The 20,245-nt window shown below is 40.2% G+C and overlaps 1 protein-coding gene across 8 annotated transcripts in view; it reads left to right on the top strand.

Annotated features, from left to right (window-relative positions):
* Positions 1–20,245, top strand: part of RAPGEF4 (Rap guanine nucleotide exchange factor 4) — a 328,969-nt gene that overhangs the window by 129,367 nt on the left and 179,357 nt on the right. The window contains exon 1 of one of the 8 annotated variants that reach the window (XM_069577206.1): positions 2,316–2,401. The exons of 6 other annotated variants lie outside the window; for them this stretch is intronic. The gene's annotated coding sequence lies outside the window, so the exon portion shown is untranslated. Of the gene's footprint in view, positions 1–2,315; positions 2,402–20,245 lie in introns of those variants that run through there. One more of the 8 variants, XM_069577200.1, reaches the window with a different exon arrangement.

Genomic DNA, 20,245 nt, shown 5'->3' with positions numbered 1-20,245 from the left:
AAAATGTAAGTCTAATTTAGCTCATGTGAGCCACAGACCTTGGAAGCATAAGAATACCAAGCTTGAGCAATACTTATTTGGAGTTTCTTCTTTTTAACTGTTTCCCCGTTTCTCCTCTAGCCTGCCAGTTTCAGTTAACATTCATCCAATGTTTAATTTCATCTTATTGCTTTTACTCTTGATTTTATCTTCACTTTGCAGGTTTGAGTCTGACTTGCTTTGTCATAGTTTATAAGCTGACATGTGAATGAATAAGATCTTATTCATGTATGTTACTTTCAAACTAAAAGAAAAGGTCTATATATTTGCTTTTGGAATTCTCTCAGCATCCTGTACTGGTGCTCAGATACCATGCTCAGAGCTGACTGGCCAGTAAAGAGCAGGGGTTCAATACTTGATTGACTGATGGTTCTGAATCCCAGCCAGTCAGTTCTGGGAAGGTGGGCTTATCTTCCGAGTGAAATAAAACTGAGTCCTTGAAGGCCATGATAAAGACTTTGGCTTTCATCCTAAGAATAACGGGAAGCTATGCAGAGTTTTACACAACTGAGTGACAAGCCCAAATTTAAAATTTTAAATAATTACCCTGGATGTTTGTGGGGCAGTTCAATATAAACAAGTTCTGCAGTGTAGAAATTCATATAAATGTGAAAAATTTAACCCAGCGATACAATCTAGAATTGGTACTCTGGATAGTCTTCAAGGAATCCTCCTGAATGTACTGTCTTGACTGCAACTCTGAGAAGAGCTGGGAAGCAGAGAGTTCAAGATTCAGTTTTTTTTTGAAGGGGTTGGAGGGGACACAAGGGCCCGGAATGTGAGTATTTTGAGTTTCTGACAAGAGACATAGTTTTAATAATGAAAAATCGAAGCAATGCAAATATCAAGGAACTAGAGAATTTAATATTCTAAATCCATGAAAAGTGGCAAGTCTATATTATATGTCTGTGTCATAGTTTATTAATTTTCAAAAGCAAAGTTAAAAATGCAGTATACCTGTTTAAAATTATTAAAACAATGTTTTAACAAAATACACAAAAATAAAGATGAAACTTGCTATAGTTACCCACAAATGCTGCTGCCTAACAGCTGTTCAAGAAGTTTTGTTGCTTCAAATGAGAAAACAAACCTAGTAGTATTCCAGTAATTGTTGGAAACCTGAGTTAAAAGCATTGAGGTACTGCTGAGATGGCAACATTTTTAAGAGATCAAAAACTTTCCTATGAAAATTTATTGATATGTTTCCTCTTCCCAAACATTTGTGGAGCTGGAGAAAATTTTAAATGTATCTTACAGGAACTGACAACTCCTGAATTAAATAGAGCATTGTATTCCTGCTTCAGCTAGTTTGTTGATAGAAAGTTATAACAAGGTTAATAATTTGTTTGATTTTTTTCCCTTCCATTTTTTATAGGACTTCATGCTTCTTGTGTTCAACTTGCTAAATCATAGCACTCCTATTCCACATTAAATTGAACATTGAAGCATGTATAAAATAAACATCAGTGGGGAAAGGAAGAGATTTCTCAGGGGGAAAAAAGTCACGGAAAGGTGTGCTGCACCCTGGGCAGTAAGTGGAGGATCAAGTTACTCTGTTGTTGTAAATAGTGTCAATTCTGTATTCTAGATGGAAAACCCAGCAAATGACAGCTTTCTCTAGTAATTCCTGAGGCCATCTGCCCCGCTTTAGAGAGTAAGTCATAAGTAAACCTCTGAACTAAGACAGTCTCGCTGGTCCTCTCCTTTCGCAATTGTCTTCCAGTCTCAATGGGATACTGAAGAGGAGGCTCCATAGAATAAACAGTGCAATCCTTGTCTGGGAATGACTGCCTGGCAGTTGTTTCATGGAAAACAGGGAGGGGTGGGGGACAACAACCCTTTTCTGTTCACTGGCTCTTTAATTTAGATTACCAATGATAAAGCCCGGGCTACGGCTAAAGAAAGGTAGGATGCAGACGCAGGAACATTAGTGCTAATATGCTGCAGAAAGACGAGATAAATCAGCCCAGCTCTCATACATCACTGAGCGAGACGCTGATTGCAACTTGACCATGTGCCTGAGTGGTCCCCTCAGTGAGAGGAGCAGAACATGGATTAAAAAACTCTAGAATGTACCTTTAGGGGCTCCTGCTGAGCTGGACCTGGGAGGAGAGTCTGGTGTAAGTTTCAGCTCGTTTTATCCACGTATTTGCCAGTGTGTTCCCACGCAGGGAGCTTGTTTCTCTTTCTCTGTTTTCATGGAAGCCTCAAGCATGTTTATTTACAGTCCTAGACTTCATTTTGTATAAATGGAATACCAACCTAATAAAGTTCTTAACAGAGAACAGTTTAGCCCAGGGTTTATCCAGAAGAGAAATGTGAAAAAGTGATGTGATCATTACTGTCTATAGGAAGCCTGTGGGTGAGTTTTTGGGGTTTGGGTTTTGGTTTTGTGGGGAGGTGAGGGCTAGAGGGATAGATTTTAAACTGAAAACTTAGTTCTTGTGCCATTCATTTGAAAAGACGGATTGGTAACCCAGCTTTTCACTCCTCCTGTGGTCTTTTGTTTTGAAAAACTGTTTGAATATGTAAACCAGACTGCTTGAAACGCATTATATTTTTATGACTGGGATGTTTGTATTGTTTCATATCTGTTATTAGACAAAATAATCATAAAGGGTGTTTTCTATGGACCTTTTTATATTCCAAAATTAAGTACAGATGGTAATTTCCAGCAGTTTAAAAAATTTGTCAATTATTTAATTTAGCATCACTTAAGCATCTGCACAGGGAGAAAGCTGAGATAGTACAGAAACTGAATAAGCACTGATTGCTTGTCTGAATTGCATCTTTAAAGTTTTTGCTTCAAATCTCTGATTTCACAGTTTATTTTTACCAAATTAGATTATCATATTTCATTATCAAGACTGTGAATGGGTGGAACTCTCTCAGATAGCCTACATTTCCCGTTAGAACAGCGCGGAAGGCACTCACTGATTGTTACTCAGGGAAATTCTCATGCCGGCTTCACCGAGAAGATTGCTTGAATAATGCATGGGCAAGAGGGAGGCAAGATGGAATTTATGGCCCAGACACTGAGTTCAGGCTTTTGTTCAGAGGAGAGACCACATAAGTGTGAGCTTATAGCATCCACCAAAGCTCCAGGGAAAGGGTGTAACTGAGTGAACTTAGTGGCCACATGGTGCTGTCCACGTTATTTTCAAAACTAGCCTTGAAACAGTCCATTCAAGCCTCCAGTGTGGTTTGAGGGAGGGAGGAAGGGGAAACTGGAAATGTCAGCTGCAAACAGAATCCCCTGCCTGAAAATTCTGTGGGACAGACACAGTGAATGTCATGCAGGGAATGGGGTGGCCCTAGGAGTGAGGGGCTGTTTGAGTGATGAGAGACAACATGGCAGTCTTGTTAAGAAGGAATAAACCTTGACCAAACGGCAGCATTCTGTATGCTGTATCTTCCATCTTGTCCTAATTAGAGGAATATGTCTGCTGAATCCTAATCTCTTTAATTGTTGATAGAGCAGGCACGCGATTTGCTATAAATACACACGAGCATTCATTTCTGAAATAATGGCTGTTGCCAAATATATTAGACCAACAGGAGTGCTGGACTAGGGAAGGCTGTGCTGAATAGTTGAGTTTTGGAGGTAATGGACCAGTTGAGAATCGTTGCACAGCTGGGCCAGCAGCTGCACCCAGTGCTCTGTCGAGTTCGGCCTCCAATTTCCTTGAACTTGTCCTTGTTTGCCAAAATGTTGAACGTAGCAAGAACTTGCTTCTAAGGAGCCCACCGCAAGTGAAAAAGACCCTTTCCAAGGGGTCTTTGTCGAGGTGTGTAGTCCACAGCAGCAGTGGTCAAATGAGGAATTGGTGAGGCAATGGGAAGTTTGAATAATCATAAAAATAAAAACCAAAGATAAAATGGTAGAGTGAGGTAAGCTGGCAGAAGACCAGAGCACTTTAAAAGGCTGCAGTGGGTCATCACTGTCCCAACTAAATGATATATGGAAAAATCCCATAATAATATCCAGCAATAGTTATCTTGTTGTTAGGGAAAAATAAATAGGTCTGTGGCTGGAAGGCAGCCCAGTAATCTCCACTTCTTTTTTTTCCCAACAGTGTATTGTTCTGATATTCTTTGGGACTGGGTTAGGAGGAAGTGTCAGAGCCCTTTATATTAAGAAGCATCTTATGACAAGCCAGAAAGAGACTAACAAACTCTTTCCATTCCTTGGTCTTGGCTTGAACAATATTTATTTAGCATGTGCTGTATATCCAGCATGTACTAGAGGCATACACTGACCAATTAGATTATAAATTCTTTGAGAGCAGCCTCTCTGATTTCTATGTGTCTGGTGTAAACCCCGTCTCTTGACAGTCATTGCCCTTGATATGGTAATAATTGTACATATGTCTAATTCTTTGACTATAAAGAGAGTAAATATCAAATCTCCGTTCTGTTAATGTTTTATTTTTCTGTTACAACACAGACAACTCTTCCCTCTTCAAATTTAAGGGCCAGTGACTGGAACACTTACAAGTTGGGTGATTTGGGACAAGCTGCCTAACCTTTGGGCGAGTCAGCTTCCTCATTTATGACATGGGGAAAGTCACATTTAACATGCTGGACTGTGAGAATTAAGAGGTGTGTCCAAATGCATAGGAGATGGTTTCCTGTCCTCCCAGGATATTTTAAGCAGGATAATGGGCCATGTGGACTGAGTGTGTGGTGGGGCCTGGGGGTGGGTGTGGAGAGGGGAGGAGGGTGCAGGAAAGCCGGCTGGGAGAGTGTCAAAGAACCTTCGATGGCCTGTGACAGGATAGTGCCAGTGGGAAGTCAGAGAAAAAGGTGAACCTGAAATAGATTTTAAAGGGAAAATTGACAGAATGTGGCAGCTGATTATATTAAAGTAGGGTAAAGAGAAAGAAGGAAGATTATAAAGAAGAAATAGTTATGGTGCTGAAGGGGAAAAGATTACGGGTTTGTGATAATGGCAAGGTATCGCATGTGTGTGTCCTCCAAAACTCAAAAAGCTAAAACAATGTAGTCCTTCAGGGACTTAAAAACTAAGAAAACATAAGAGAGAAGAGAAAATTGGAGTGCCTCGTTAACTTATGTAAATGGAAGGGAAAAAATCAATAATAAACCAATAATACTGAACTATTGCTGATAATAGAGTGAGAATTCAAAGGAATTGCTTAAAATGGCAAATCTATGTTTGGAGTTTTTCCCAGACAAGACCCACAATCATCAAATAATAAGGCTCTTCTGCAATCTTGGAACTTATTTAAGTTTTCCTGAGTTAAAAAACAAAAATGCCACTGAGGGGATACAAATAGTGTCAGGGCTGGGAAGAAAAAGAGCATGAGGAATGGAAATTCTCAAAATAGCTTGGTTTTAAAGAGGAGATGGGAGCCAAAAGATGGCTGGTTGATCTTTTAGAATTTAACCATTCATTGTGACTTGTCAGAAAGTTTGGCAACTGTTTTTCCTGAAATAACTTATTGTGATTTTTCAGGAAGTTCAAGCAGAAATCAAGACTATGCCAAACCCCAGCAAATAGGTTGTAGTCCAAAAGTTCCTTTTCAAATCCTTCATCCGAACACTACTGTAAACATCTTTGGACTACTTTTCAAAAGTCTACCCAACTCATCCTACTGTAGAAATTGTGAACATTTGCAATAAAATATTAATAGGAGAAAGACTTATGTTAATAATTAAAATATAACCAATACTCTAAGAATGGAAAATGTGTTGAATGCAAGTACTTGCCAAAATGCAGTTTGATTATAAGAAGGTATGGGCTGTGACTATTTTTAAATGTATCCATTTTCACTGACTGTAAGAGACTTTGACTTCTTTAGTTTTGAAATGTAAGGATTTCCTTGTCTTCATTGCAGACATCCTGAATTTCATCTTTAATGATATCTGCTATGGCCAGGATTATTTTCACCAATAGAAAATGGAAAGTGAGTGAGGGTGAGAGATAAAGGAGAAAGAAACCTATGGTAGCTAGGGCAAAAGTTCATAAACAAAGAGGAATAGCAGGTTTAAAGAGTGAATGAGAAAGATATTACATGCAGGGAAATTATTTTCTTTTTAAATTAGCTTTTATTGGCATATGGTTGCTTTACAGTGTTGCGTTAGTTTCTACTGTATTAAGGGAGTTTTGAACACTGTAAAGAATATGTGTAGCCCTCCAATACAGGTTCCTTATCTGCAGATTTGGAAGGCTGACTCTACTTCACCGTTTTATATAAGGCATTTAAAGCATATGCCCATTTTGGAATCTGCAGAAGGTTGGGAGTGTCCTGGAACCAATCCCTCATGGATACTGAGGGATGATAGTATATAAGGAGGTGCTTGTTGCTCTTGGTGAGAACTAAAGGTCAATACTGGGCCTAATAGCTTCCTGGATCAGCTGCTGGGGTGCTTTAAGACTCAAAGTTCCTTGAGTGGTGGTACTGCTCATGTGACTGGTAGACCTGAGAAATCTCCGAGGAACCTTTGATCCCCTTGACTTTTCCCCTTTTAGCCCCCTCTTGTCTCCACTGCCTTCCCTATCAATTGTGGACACCATGGCCTGTTATTTCAACACCTTCTTACCAGTATTTTCAGTTTTCCTGTTCATCCAGTCAATAAAGATCTAGTGAGCAATTCCTATTTGTCATGCATTATAGTATTGGATACTTAGACATGAACCTTTCTAGTACTGGGAAGTTAAAATCTTAACACCTACACAGCGGGATACCAATGCTTAATCCAGTTGAGTGCTTTCTCCTGCTTCCAACCGTACTGCTAAGCACTTTCAGAGAAAAACCACTATCCAGATGGTTGCTGTGGTAAAGTTTTGACCTCCAGTCTCAACTGGACCCCTCAGTATAGCTCAGTGATTCTTCAGTTTCCCTAATACACTCCGGCCATTCTCCCCAACACTCATGTGAAAACGTCTCTACTTTCTCCCGGTCTTTGACAAAACCACTTCCCTACCTCGCATTCAGCACAGTCTCACCTCTTACTATGCAAGATCTTAATTTCCCACCAGCAGATCTTACTACCTACATAAGCTGGAGTAAATTGCTTTGAGGACAGTTGAACATGGTGAAAGTGCGACATGACCCAGAAAGCCTTGGAAGACAATGAAGGGCTTTACTGAAAGCTTCTTAAGGAGTTCACCAAGATGAAGAGGAGAACTAATCTCGGAACACAGGGCTGGATTTTCTAACAATGGTTTGCACCACTCTTTCCCCGCACAGTCTGGCCCTGCAGCTGTCAGTTTATTCTCTTCCCCTGTTCTCCCCAGCTTCACACGAATTCACCCCCATCTGCTTACTCCTTTCCGTCTTCTCTCATCCCTTCACAGGTGGAGTAACTAGTCTCTGTGGTGTTGGTCATCTTCCTCACCACAGTCAGCACAAATCATAAAGAGTTCAGCAGACCAATGATCCTTTTATCCTCATGTATTCTAATATATACTAATTAAAACTGACCATTTATATTCATACATCCTACCTTTCCTCCGCTTAGAAGAGAAGAGGTGTTCCTCTTCTCTTTCCTCCACATGTGCACAATTTCCTCTATTTCCTGTATCTTCCAGATTTGCATGTCTAGGGGATCCTTCTTATCAGAGTGTCGAGGGACTTCAGCCAGTCCCATCTTAAAAAAAAAATAGGACAAAACCTTTATCTTTGCCACATACTCTTTTATCTCTTCTCATCCTTTTCTCCCCCCTTTATAGCCAAACTTCTTAAAAAGATTGCCTACATTTATTGGGTCCATTGCTTCCCTTTCTTCACACTCCCGAACCCACTGTGATTAAAATTCTACTCCAGCTACTTCATGGAAATCCTTCTAGGTAAAGCCATCCAGAGCCTACTTGTTCTGAATGTGAAGGAGGTTCTCATTTCTTAATCTTTGTACAGCCTTTGGCTTTGAAGAGCATCATCTTCTTTTTGAAAGAGAGCTTTCTGTTGGCTTCTTTGTGCTGTCCTATTTCTTGGTCTTTTTTTATGTGCTATTAAAGTATATTAGCACATATACTGACTTTATTAAAGTATAATAACACATATGTCTGACTTTGGAAGGAATAGGGAGGGGTTTCTATCCATTCATGAGCCTTCTGTTAGTGTTTGCATGCTCTTCCACGCCTCCATTCTTGGTTACACTAACCCTCAACTCAGGATGCAAAATGGAGATTTGTGCTTAGAGATGCCCCCTCACTCAACTAGGATTTGACCCCATAATGGAGTGGTCGGAGGGTGGGCCTCTTTCTTTCCCTGACCCACACCAATAATTTGCTGAATTGTTCTTCTCTCCCCAGACACCTCCCTCAAACATGCCTTGCCACCACCGTCAATTCCATTGTATTGATCTCCTTTGGGGATGAAACACTAACTCTGAAATCATACATTCTTCCCTACGCTGCTGTTTATGGTGTAAACCTCATAGAATTTGTCCTTCAAATTAAACCAAAGTTTTGAAACTCAAAAGCCTTTTCTGTCCCCAGAATGGTTAGTAAAACAAAAACTGCTTTGACTTTCTGTGCTTTGGATTTAAAATTTTTTTATTTAGACACTCAGTTGGGTTTTTTGTTTCCCTCAGGTCTTCCTGTGTCCTTGGGGAAACACTGACTGATTCTGAGGCAGTTCAGCAAGGGAAGGGGGCAGAATGTCACAGCAGCAATAAGATACACACTCTTTAATATTTTAACCTACGACTGGAGTAAAAGTAAAACAAGTTGATTTTACTTGTAGCCCAAGGAATCATCCAAGAGAAAAGACTCTTGAACCTAAACACAGAGGTCCAAGAACATACCCCTTTGCTTTATCTCAACAGATTTCTCACCATCCACATGTACATATATTACTTTAAAACCAGAAATGATTGGAAAATTCTAACTTTTCAGCACTTTGTGAGTAAAATGGATTTATGACTGAGGATATAGCTATGTGTTTCGTCTTTATCATAAATTGTGGTGAGAGAGGGAACTAAATCCATTGCCCTTTTCCAGTTTTGTCTTGATTAAATCGGCACAGACTAATATCCATCCCCGCCAATCCATAAACGTAAAGGGAGTAACATTTAAGAAATTGCATTGAACCTTTTAAGCTCTGACTACATTGGGGAAAGGTTTATGTGACATGGAATAACTTGGCTCAGAATTTTTTTTACATTTTTATTAACTATCTTTAAAGCCATTTTTGGCTTGAAGAATCTAAAATATATTTGAACTTCATGAGAAGGAAGAAAGTGGAATATGTTTCATAAATCATATCATGTCATACCTAAGTTAATCCAGATTTTGAGTGGCAGTCAGTGACAGAGAAACCGGAGTGGATGTGCCATGCTTCAGTGGTTGGGCTCTTGTCCTCCAGCTTGCAATTGCGTTGTGAACAAATGAACAGATTATGGGACCACCTGACAAAACAAGCATCCCAGGAATCAATCCCTGAAATAACAAAAACATGAATTAAATATTCTTTGATCAATATTATTCACAAAACTCATATCCTTAATGATAATACTTAACTGAAAGAAAGACCTGTGCTTCAAGGTTCATTTGCAATCTACAGAAAACTCTAAATTTCTTTAGACATCCCAGTGCTTCTGGAAAATACGAATCTTGTATTTCATTTTGCCAAATTAGAGTGGACTGCCTAATAATATATACCTACAGAGGGGAAGGAAACTTTGGGGTAGGGGTAGGAGTCATGTGTATAATTCTTCCCTATTAATTGTGCTTCTATTTTCTTTAAAGGTGTGCCACTTATACAGAGATCCAAACCATAGAGGCAGCTATTAGTCTGAAGCTGACCCTTCCTGTTAATTCTGAGGACTAAGTTTATAGTTCCAGTTTCATCTTGACTAAGCGGCGTTCTATAGTTTTCCTGTTCCAGAAGGGGAACACAGGAAGAGCTTTGGACTCTAAAAAACAAAAGCAAAAAATATAAATTTTAAAAATCAGTGGTGGTAAAAACTGTGAGTGTCTGTTGAGCTACATTTGGAGCCCTGCAGAAGGAAAGATTTTCCCAGAATACTAGTGTCAGGACAAATCTATCAGCAGCCTCAGCTCTCTCTGCAGCCACGTGGTGTGTTGAGCTGCAAAGACAGGCAACTCTTCTCCAGTACTTACTGTTTCCAGCTAAATTTAGCAGGGTTGCAAAATGAGTCCTGTGGTCTTCAGACCATCCTATGAATGGGAGTTCTTCCAAAGACTTGAGCAATGCTATAATCATTCACAGGGGTTCCCTGCTGGCTCAGTGATAAAGAACCTGCCTACTGATGCAGGAGATAGGAGATATAAGAGCCATGAGTTTGAGCCCTGGGTGGGGAAGATCCCCTGGAGAAGGAAATGGCAGCCCACTCCAGTGTGCTTGCCTGGGAAATCCCATGGACAGAGGAGCCTGGCAGAGGAGCTTTGGACCATGGGGTCATAAAGACATGACTTAACGACTAAACAACAACAATAATTATTCACACGTGTCATTCTGTCTTTAGACCTGTGTTCCTCCACAGGAGTTTTTGATATTTGTTCAGGAATTGGATGGTAGATGATTGGAGAAGCATTTTTCCAAATCCATACAATAGTTGAGAACTGGTCCTAAGTTTGAATAAGAGAGTGGCCATATTATCAACCACAGTTCATAGCATAAAGCAAGGATCTTTAATTTTCGAGCATAATAAGCGCAGCATTCCTCTGCTAATTAGCATTAGCCAACTAACTTCTTTCAGGTGTGAGGAGAGGCTATGGCATCTTTGTTCTTTGAGATATTCCTCAGTCTTGGAGGGACTGGCCTTGGTTACCCCATGTCTCTGTAAGCTATTCCTTTGCTTGTTTCCATTCATCCATTAACTCCTACTGTTTGGCAGGCCTCATCCTAGGTGTATCTTTAGAGCAGTGGTGAGACAGATTTGTGATGATGGTGAAGTGTCCACCTGGAAAAGCCTCTTCAAAAGGCACTTTTATTAACAAATAACTCTATATCACCACTTTATATTGTCCTTAGCTTTTGTGGACAAGGAAATTTTTCTTCATCTGAGTCACATAGCATAGAGGGAACCAGGAGGTTGGGGTCCTTTGTTTAAAAAAAAAATCCCAGAAATGTTTCTTCAACTTGAGGCTACACAAGGACACTTAAGTGACACAGTCCAGGTCTCATTCTTGTTTCTCCTTCTTTAATATGAACAATTGAAGGAGCCTACATGGAGAAGAGCATCTCTCCAGAGAATGTTCTCTAAAAGCTGAGCTGTATTCTTTTGACACAACTGAATATCGTGACTCCTGAGTTTTTGCACACTTAAAGAAAGGGTTGACTTCCTGCTCAAGTGTTTGCCAGAAGATGAACAGTACCACAAGGAAAATCCCCTAATCAAGGGCCTGGCATCTTGTACGTGCTTAATTAGGTGCTTGAACGTCAGAATCTGAAACCAATCAGAGTCGCTATCAGAAGCCAAAGGTTAGGTTGAAAAACAGAACTGGGTTTCCTCCCCACTAAGCAAACTTCTAGAACAATTCATTTCCTTTTCGGTAAAGTATGAATGCTAATTCTCACCTCATGATATTTTTAGAAGCCTAAATAAGATAATGCAGGAAAGTTCTTCAGAAGCAGTCACGTTCTCATCACATAGAAAGTTTATCGTGAAAAAGAAGATGAGCTGGAGGCCTCGATAAATTCTTCTATATTGTGTCTTGTCGAAAAGTGATGAGTTTAAAAATAAACACTAGTAGGTACTATTTTGAACCCCTCAAAATCACCATATTGGAAACTTTTTGTTAAAATTTCTTTCCCTCTGGCTAATTTTATACTTGATTATTTTGAGGAAAATAGTAGAAAGCAAAGGAAGTCCAAACTCTAGAACAAACTTAATGTTGGATTTTGGTTTGAAAATCATGAAAAATTGATTTCTAATGTTTAGATATCTTCACCCATCTTTACTAGGTGACACTTGTGGTAGAGAAGCTGCCTGCCAATGCAGGAGACATAAGAGATTCAGGTTTGATCCCTGGGTCGGGAAGATCCCCTGGAGGAGGGCATGGCAACGCACTCCAGTATTCTTGCCTGGAGAACCCCATGGACAGAGGAGCATGGCAGGCTACAGTCTATGGGGTTGCAAAGAGTCAGACACGAATGAAGCGACTTAGCACCCATGTTGTTGTGGGTGGAATATGGGGTTAGGGAATGTATTTGAAACGATTTGCCTCAGTCTCCAGGTTCTCAGCCCAGTCTCTAAGCTGTTTGGCCCCTCACTGCATTTTGGTGATTTATATTAAGTTAAACCATACCAAATGGCTGATGTTCAACCACTTCTGATTTCCAAACATGGTAATTTCGCATGTCCAGCCTAATATAATTTTATTGCTGTTATTGAATGGGCGCTCACTTGTTTATCCACTCAGTCTGACACAGGCATCTGGAAGGCAGAGATTGTATCTGATACCTAAAGGGAAGTCTAAGCTCAGATAGTGTATGATATGAAATGTACAAGTGAGGTGTCTTCCCATGACAAGTGAGCTGCAGATGCCATCACTGACACCCTTCATGGAGATAGTACAGAGGAAATCCTAGGTGCTTAATAGTTGGGGATCCCCAAGGGTGAACTCTTCCCTCCCAGGAGGGTGTTCAGCTCAAATTAAGAGGAGTCCCAGGGACTGCAGTGCCCTGGGTGTGTTGCATCACCCTCAGGGCACCTCCTTCCTCACTCCACTTCCTTCCCTGTGGCCTCACTTTCCTCTGCTGTTGTGACCGCTGTGCAGTAACTGATGATTTTGCCTGCAGCTTACTTAATTTGGCTGTATATTGTCACCCTGCTTATTTAACTTATATGCAGAGTACATCATGAGAAATGCTGGACTGGAAGCACAAGCTGGAATCAAGATTGACAGGAGAAATAGCAATAACCTCAGATATGCAGATGACACCACCCTTATGGCAGAAAGTGAAGAGGAACTAAAGAGCCTCTTGATGAAAGTGAAAGAGGAGAGTAGACAAAGCTGGTTTAAAACATTAACAAAAAACTAAGATCATGGCATCCTGTCCCATCACTTCATGGCAAATAGATGGGGAAACAATGGAAACAGTGACAGATTTCATTTTCTTGAGCTCCAAAATCACTGCAGATGGTGACTGCAGCCATGAAATTAAATGATACTTGCTCATTGGAAGGAAAGCTATGACAAACCTAGATGGCATATTAAAAAGCAGAGACGTTACTTTGTCGACAAAAGTCCATCTAGTCAAAGCTATGGTTTTTCCAGTAGTCATGTATAGATGTGAGAGTTGGACCATAAAAAGAGCTGAGCACCAAATAATTTATGCTTTTGAACTGTGGTGTTGGAGAAGACTCTTGAGAGTCCCTTGGACTTCCAGGAGATCAAACCAGTCCATCCTAAAGGAAATCAATCCTTAATATTCATTGGAAGGACTGATGCTGACGCTCCAATATTTTGGCCACCTGATGCAAAGAACTGACTCATTGGAAAAGACCCTGATGCTGGGAAAGATTGAGGGCAGGAGGAGAAGAGGACGACAGAGGATGAGATGGTTGGATGGTATTACCAACTCGATGGAGATGAGTTTGAGCAAGCTCCAGGAGTTGGTGATGGATAGGGATGAGGGAAGCCTGGCATGGTGCAGTCCATGGGGTTGCAAAGAGTCAGACACAACTGAGCCACTGAACTGAGCTACTTAATTAGAGGAATTTAGGATATCTTCCTACACTGCTTTTCCAGACTTTTAAAAATCATATTCCATGATATGATAACCCATAATAGGAATGTAGTTCATGACACTGTATGCTATAATCTATTATATATTCTGTATCTATCTATATAGATACATCTGTTTCATATACATATACTGCCAAGCCAGTTCCCAGCTTTGAGAAGCTGTCCATCATGTCCTTTTTGAAATGAGGATCCAGTTAAACTTGTGAAGACTTTTGTGCCTTGTGGGAGAGAGGAAAAAACATGCCAGCTCAATCTTTAAGCTTTTTATCCATCTTAAGCAGCTGTGTGGTCTGTATTGGTTTATGTCAGGATTTGTTTTCTTGTTCCTGTTCTGGAGTGGCTACAGCCTAGCAAATGAGCCCCAAGATGGGGCTATGGCTTCAGTAACGAAATTCTGAAACCATATAATTAATTCTAGGTGGTAATGGCTCATTTCAGTTGCTATGGAATGTTATAGAATAACCACAGATATCACCAGCAATCTGCTGCTGCACGCATGGATATAGCTGGGTGAGGTTATTTCTCTTTATGCCTGTTTCTTATTCCTAAAATGACTTTATGAGTTTTGTCTTCTCTATAAGCTGAGATTTAAGTTTATAAAAAATCCGATGGAAAACCATCTAATTGAATGTAGCCTACGGATTGCGCTAGCAGAATTAGCAGCTTAGAAATATTTAGGTTTTGATCAGAACTTTTGAAAGGTTGTGAGAAGAGCTATAGCACCGTTAACTCAATTTTAAAATTTGGTATAAAACTTCTATATTATTCAAATTAAGAAAACTTCTATTAGAATTAAGGAAAATATATATTACTTGCCGACTTAAGATTCAGGTAACCTACTTATATGTGACTTTACTAGTGGCTCCCTGCTTTTAATTCACAGAGAATCACATATTTCCTAGGAGAAAAAAAGAGACAGTTGCTGCTCTCTGTAGGGCTCCATCATGTTCAAACCAGCCTGTATGCTATCTGAAAACCTCCTAATCAGACAGGAATGAGAGGCATGAATGAGACTCTCTTACTTCGGTGACTTCTGAATGGATTCAGAATGTTGCTCAAAAGAGAGACCTGTGAACTCACCTGCCTCCCATTTCCCCTGATTTTTGAGGTGTCAAGGCTGTCAGCAGAGCATTTTGATGGGTATTGGCATCCTGTCTGCTGGGGAGAGAGCTGACTCAAGGGAGATGTGGCAGTCATAGGAAATTTCTTTTCAGAACCTGGAGAAATGCCTCACAGAGTCCAGAGTTAGGTGGGGTGTAGTGGAGGGCAGGGCAGAATATCTGGGTGATTTATCTCAGCTTCTGACCTGTTTCATACCCTTCACCCAATCACTTAATCCCTCTGCGCCTCTGGTTTCAATTGTAAAATGGCAATAATTTTCCCATTTCAAAGACCACAAAAATGGATATTATACATTTTGACAAAGGGAAGAAACTAACTGCTTTTGGCACTGAAGGCAATTGTAACGGAGAGCTGCAACAAACTTTTGAAAGAACCATATTACTGAAATCAGAAAATGGACATCCAAGGCAAGTGTGTATTAAAACTAGATAAATCCTTCAGATCCAAAAAGCTTTCACTGAGAAACTTTTGTCTTCCAGACACTTTGCCGTTTACTCTTACCTGGTTGCTTAATCCTCCCAATAGTGCTGGATGGCAGCTGGTTATTGTCCTGTTTGCAATTTTTATGAATAAAGAAGCTGAGGCTCAGAGATGTGAATCTGTTTGTTCTGAGTCACACAACTGGAAAGTAGCAGAACCCAGGTTCAAGTTTCCCCGTGTTGGGTCCAGCATCCTTCTCCTGTACGTACCCTGTCTTTGATGTAGTATTAAAAGATAATAGAATTTCTCTATCTAAAAGAAACCCCATTTCTGAGGGGAAAAAAAAAATAACTGAATTACCTGTATTTAGTCTCTAAATGGTATCTGCTTCCAAATTTGCTTCATTCTCTGCTGAAGGCAGCTATTCTTCAATGTGTAGATTATCATATTGCTTCAACCTTATTGTTTCTATCAAATGCATTTGTTAATTGTTAAGAGTTTTTACTGGTACTTTTAAGCATCTGTTAACAAAACTCTTCAGGGACTTATGTGGACAATATTTTTATTCTTTTTTAAAATATGTGACTGCCTGACTTCTAATGAGTAATCTTTGTTATGCCTGTTTTAATAATTTACAACTTTTAGGTGAAGGAGTATTTCAAGCCAGCTGGATGGCCTTCTAGTTGCCAAGCCCTGGTTGCATATACTTACGATATATTATTCAATACTTAATGGGGGTTCTGTTGCAGTTATATTGTCCCCCACAAAGTATTAGATCACGAAATATGCCCTCCCGTTGTTGTGAGTTAGATGTCACATTTTTGAAATCTTGTCTGAGGGCATGAGCACTAAGGCTATTGTTGCTTCTCCTTCCAGCTTCACAAGCAGCAGTGATGTAAACCCTCTCACCCAGGCTCTCTTTGTCTAACAACAGTTCAGACTGACTGGAGCATATTTATTGAATGGCCATTACTTGGGTGCATTAGTCAAATGCAATTGATTGTTCTAATACACCACCAGCTCAGGCGAGGTAATTGGGCTCTTTAATTGAAGATGCTACTTTAGAGGACAGAGTGTAAATCATTGAATACAAAGTCCAATAATTTTTTCACAGTAAATACAATGTGTCTATGATTGAATCCTCAGTGCAGCCAGACAACAGAGAGATAGATGGCTGATATTCATGAGTAGGCTTTGGGAGATTCCTCAGAACTCAAAGAATGATCCTGTTTTTCATCTTGCCTTGAAACAGTCTCATGTTTTCTGCTATAACTTTGAATTCAGAGGGATGTTGCTATGTGAGTGCATACAAGTATATTTAAAATTACATTTAAGGTTACAAGTAAAATATGAGATAGTTTATTAGAGGATACTTAGGAAGCCAAGACATTTCCACTGTCATCCATTTGTTACAACCTTGGCAGAATTTTGAGACTGTACTTTGTAGAAACTATCAGAGTACCTACCAGTCTTTCCCCTTGGTCCTTGAGCTGCTTACCTTCTCTTTACGAATCCACCCGTAACATGCAGTCATTCAGCGCGGAGTAAAGATATGTACAGATGCAATGGTTTAAAGTCTTCCTTATCACCACCATTGAGTTTAAAGAAAATGATTCAAGACCTGGACTATGAGCTGCTCTTTACTCCTGGTGAGCCTTGCTCTTCCAGGCTTCATTGTTCACCCTGATGGGCTATAGCAAATCCAGACACAACTTGCTTCCCCTCCTGGGACGGACCTCTCAGGTCGAAGACTTCTCCCTCTTTCCTGGCTACCTGCCCCCTGGGAAACACCCCACCCAGCGCTGGTCTGCAGCCTTGTCTTCATTTCTACTTTTCAGCCCCGGAGAGCATTCGCTCTGAGGGACCTTCCACCTTGATTTGAGAGCAGTGAATCTTTGACCTGTTGCAAAGTTTTAGATCTTTGTTATTTATTGTTCTCTCACTCTAAGATGATTACTAAGAATAGAGGCAGATAGATTTGAAGAAACTTTGTCTGTGACCCCTCCGTGACTCAGCCAGCATTACTAATTTGCTGTGGGAGTTAGGCTTTGAATCTGTTAGAACAAATGACTGAAGTTGGTACTCTTTGCATTAGAATCTGCACTTCCAGTGAATTAATTATGCACCACCTCATGTGAAAAGCAAAGTGTAAGGTTAGAGAGGTGGTCACACAACTAGAGGCAGAAAAGTGACTGTGGTGATTTTGCCTCCATCATATTTGTCTGGGTCCTTTTTGCCCAACCTCTTAGTGCCAGAGTGGTAAAGAATCCGCCTGCCAATGCAGGAGACACAGGAGATGCAGGTTCGATCCCTGGGTCGGGAAGATCCCCTGGAGGAGGAAATGGCAACCCACTCCAGTATTCTTGGCTGGAGAATTCCATGGACAGAGGAGCCTGGCGGGCTTTAGTTCATGGGTTAGCAAAGAGTTGGACAGAACTGAGCACAAGCACAAAGTTTATCAGCAACGTTTTCTCCCCCAATCATTTGCTTTTCCCTGGTCCCACTCACTCACAAAGTGATGCTGAGTGGTGCTGTCAGACCCATTCACGTTCTCACCTGTTCCCTTACTTCAGGGCATTCTAATGTCCACGTGAGGTTGTATCCAGAAAGATTCTGTGTGTGCTGACTGCAGGGAATCTATTTTTAGTTGGTTCATTTCTAGGAAGGACTAAAATTACAGCTGGTGTATATGGTAACTTTCCAGATTGCAGTTTGATTGTTTCTGTGGTTGACATTCAAGTTTGCATCACCTAGATGAGAAGGCTTACACAATTACCTTCCCCTCTAAAATAAAGAAATCAAGTATCTTATCAGTCAACAAGAAAAGGCCACTAGCTAGAAAAATAGGTAACCAAAATATACAGGTAGTTCAAAAACAAGAAGAAATGTAAATGGCCAATAAATATGTAAAGGGTTTCCCAGATGGCCCAGGGGTAAAAGAATCTACCTGCCGTTGCAGGAGCCACAGGAGATGTGTGTTCGATCCCTGGGTCAGGAAGATCCCCTGGAGGAGGAAATAGCAACTGACTCTAGTATTCTTGCTTGGAAAATCCCATGGACAGAGCAGCCTGATGGGCTGCAGTTCATAAGGTTGAGAAGAGTTGCACATGACTCAGCACACATGCCTGCAAATATGTAAATACCGCTAGTAGTCAGGTGGCGCTAGAGGTAAAGAACCCGCCTGCGATGCAGGAGATACATGTCACAGGGGTTTGATCTCTGGGTTTGAAAGAGCCCCTGGAGAAGGGAATGGCAACCTGCTCCAGTATGCTTGCCTGGAGAATCCCCAGGGACAGAGAGGCCTGGCAGGCTACAGTCCATGGGGTTGCAAAGAGTCAGACACAACTGAAGCGACTTACAGCACATAGCAGAGCACAATTAGAAAAACATAAAACAGCAATTAAATATGCTTTCTTACCCAACAGATTTGTTAAAAAAAAAAAAGAAAGAAAAAACAAAACGGAAATAATTGATAAATATCGAGGGTTGAGGAGGTTGTGGGAAAGCAGGTATTCTCGTACTCTGTTGGCAGGGTTACAAGTGTGAATCAAAATTTGTGGCTGAGTTGGCAGTATCTATAAAATTTGAAATAAAACCATTTGGGAGAACTGTTTCCAGGTCTAGATACTTTCATCCAAAAATACTTTCACATGATGGATACTCAGCCATTAAAAAAAGATGAAATTTTGCCTTTATAACAACAGGGATGGACGTGGAGGGTATTATGATTAGTGAAGTAAATCAGAGAAAGACAAATGCTGTATGTTTTCACTTACACGTGGAATCTAAAAATAAAAGATGAATGAATATAACAGAAACAGACCCACAGATACAGAGAACACACCAGTGGTTACAAGTGAAGAGGTGTGAGACAAAGGTAGGGGATTAAGAAGTTCAAGCTACTAGGTATAAAATAAGATACAAGGATATAATGTACAGTACAGGGAATATAACTAATATTTTACAGTAACTTTCTATCAAGTATATAGAAATAAAAATAAAATATTGAATCACTGTGTTCTAAACATGAAGCTAAAATAGTATTGTAGGTTAAATATAATTCAGGAAAAGAAAAACAAAGCAAAAAAAAACTTTACTTACACGTATTCACAAAGATATTTATTTGTTGAGTCTTTTTTTCAGTATTGTTTGTAATAGTGCATCACTGGGAAAGCCCTACATGTCCAGCAGTAGAGGATTGGTTAACTAAATTAAAATTATTTACAACTTGAAATACTGTGGAGCAGTTTCAGAAGCTAAAGATCTGTATGTAGTGGTATAGAAGGGTCTTCAGGCCATATTGTTAATTTAAAAACAGGGAGCTGCAGGACAGTACATACTGATGTGATTCCATGTACTTTAAAAATGAGCCTAAAGCTGTGGATTGGTATGCATACTTAGATATGTAAGCAAATGCACAAAGTTCTGGAATAATGTATACTAGACTACTAACAGTGGAGCTGGCCAGAGGGGTTGGGGTGAGGGGGTAAAGTGAAACTATCACTTTTTCTGATCATTTGATTTTTTAAATAATGAGAATGTATTATTTGTATAACTCATCAAACGTACATAAAAATAGGGAGGTTGCAACCAAGTTTTCTGGGAAAAGTACACTGAATTGCTTCCCAAAGAAGCTATTCAGGAAACCAAAGGTGGGTGTAGTGGAAGTTTTTCCCTTTTTATTTTGGTAGTGGTTGGTTTATTTATATAATGAAGTGAGAGAGGTTATTTTTTTCCATATACTTTTTGGGAAAACATACCTGCATAGCCTGCAGATGGGGGAGGGCATTATACACAGTTGGTCAAGGCAGCTACATACCAGCATATGGAAGAGAGAGTGCGAATCTCATATTCCCTTGCTGACCAGAATGAGAGGCTCCCGTCATTAAAGATGGGAGACCTAAGGGTCACTCACGCTGTACTGTCTACCGCCCTGCCTGCCGCCCCAGAGCTCTGCGGGACTTAGGGCTCAGGGAAGCT

The sequence above is a fragment of the Ovis canadensis genome, chromosome 2 (assembly GCF_042477335.2).
Source record: "Ovis canadensis isolate MfBH-ARS-UI-01 breed Bighorn chromosome 2, ARS-UI_OviCan_v2, whole genome shotgun sequence".
Taxonomy (NCBI): Eukaryota; Metazoa; Chordata; class Mammalia; order Artiodactyla; family Bovidae; genus Ovis; species Ovis canadensis.
The sequence above is the reverse complement of the archived record's forward strand: the minus strand, read 5'-3'. Positions and strand labels throughout refer to the sequence as shown.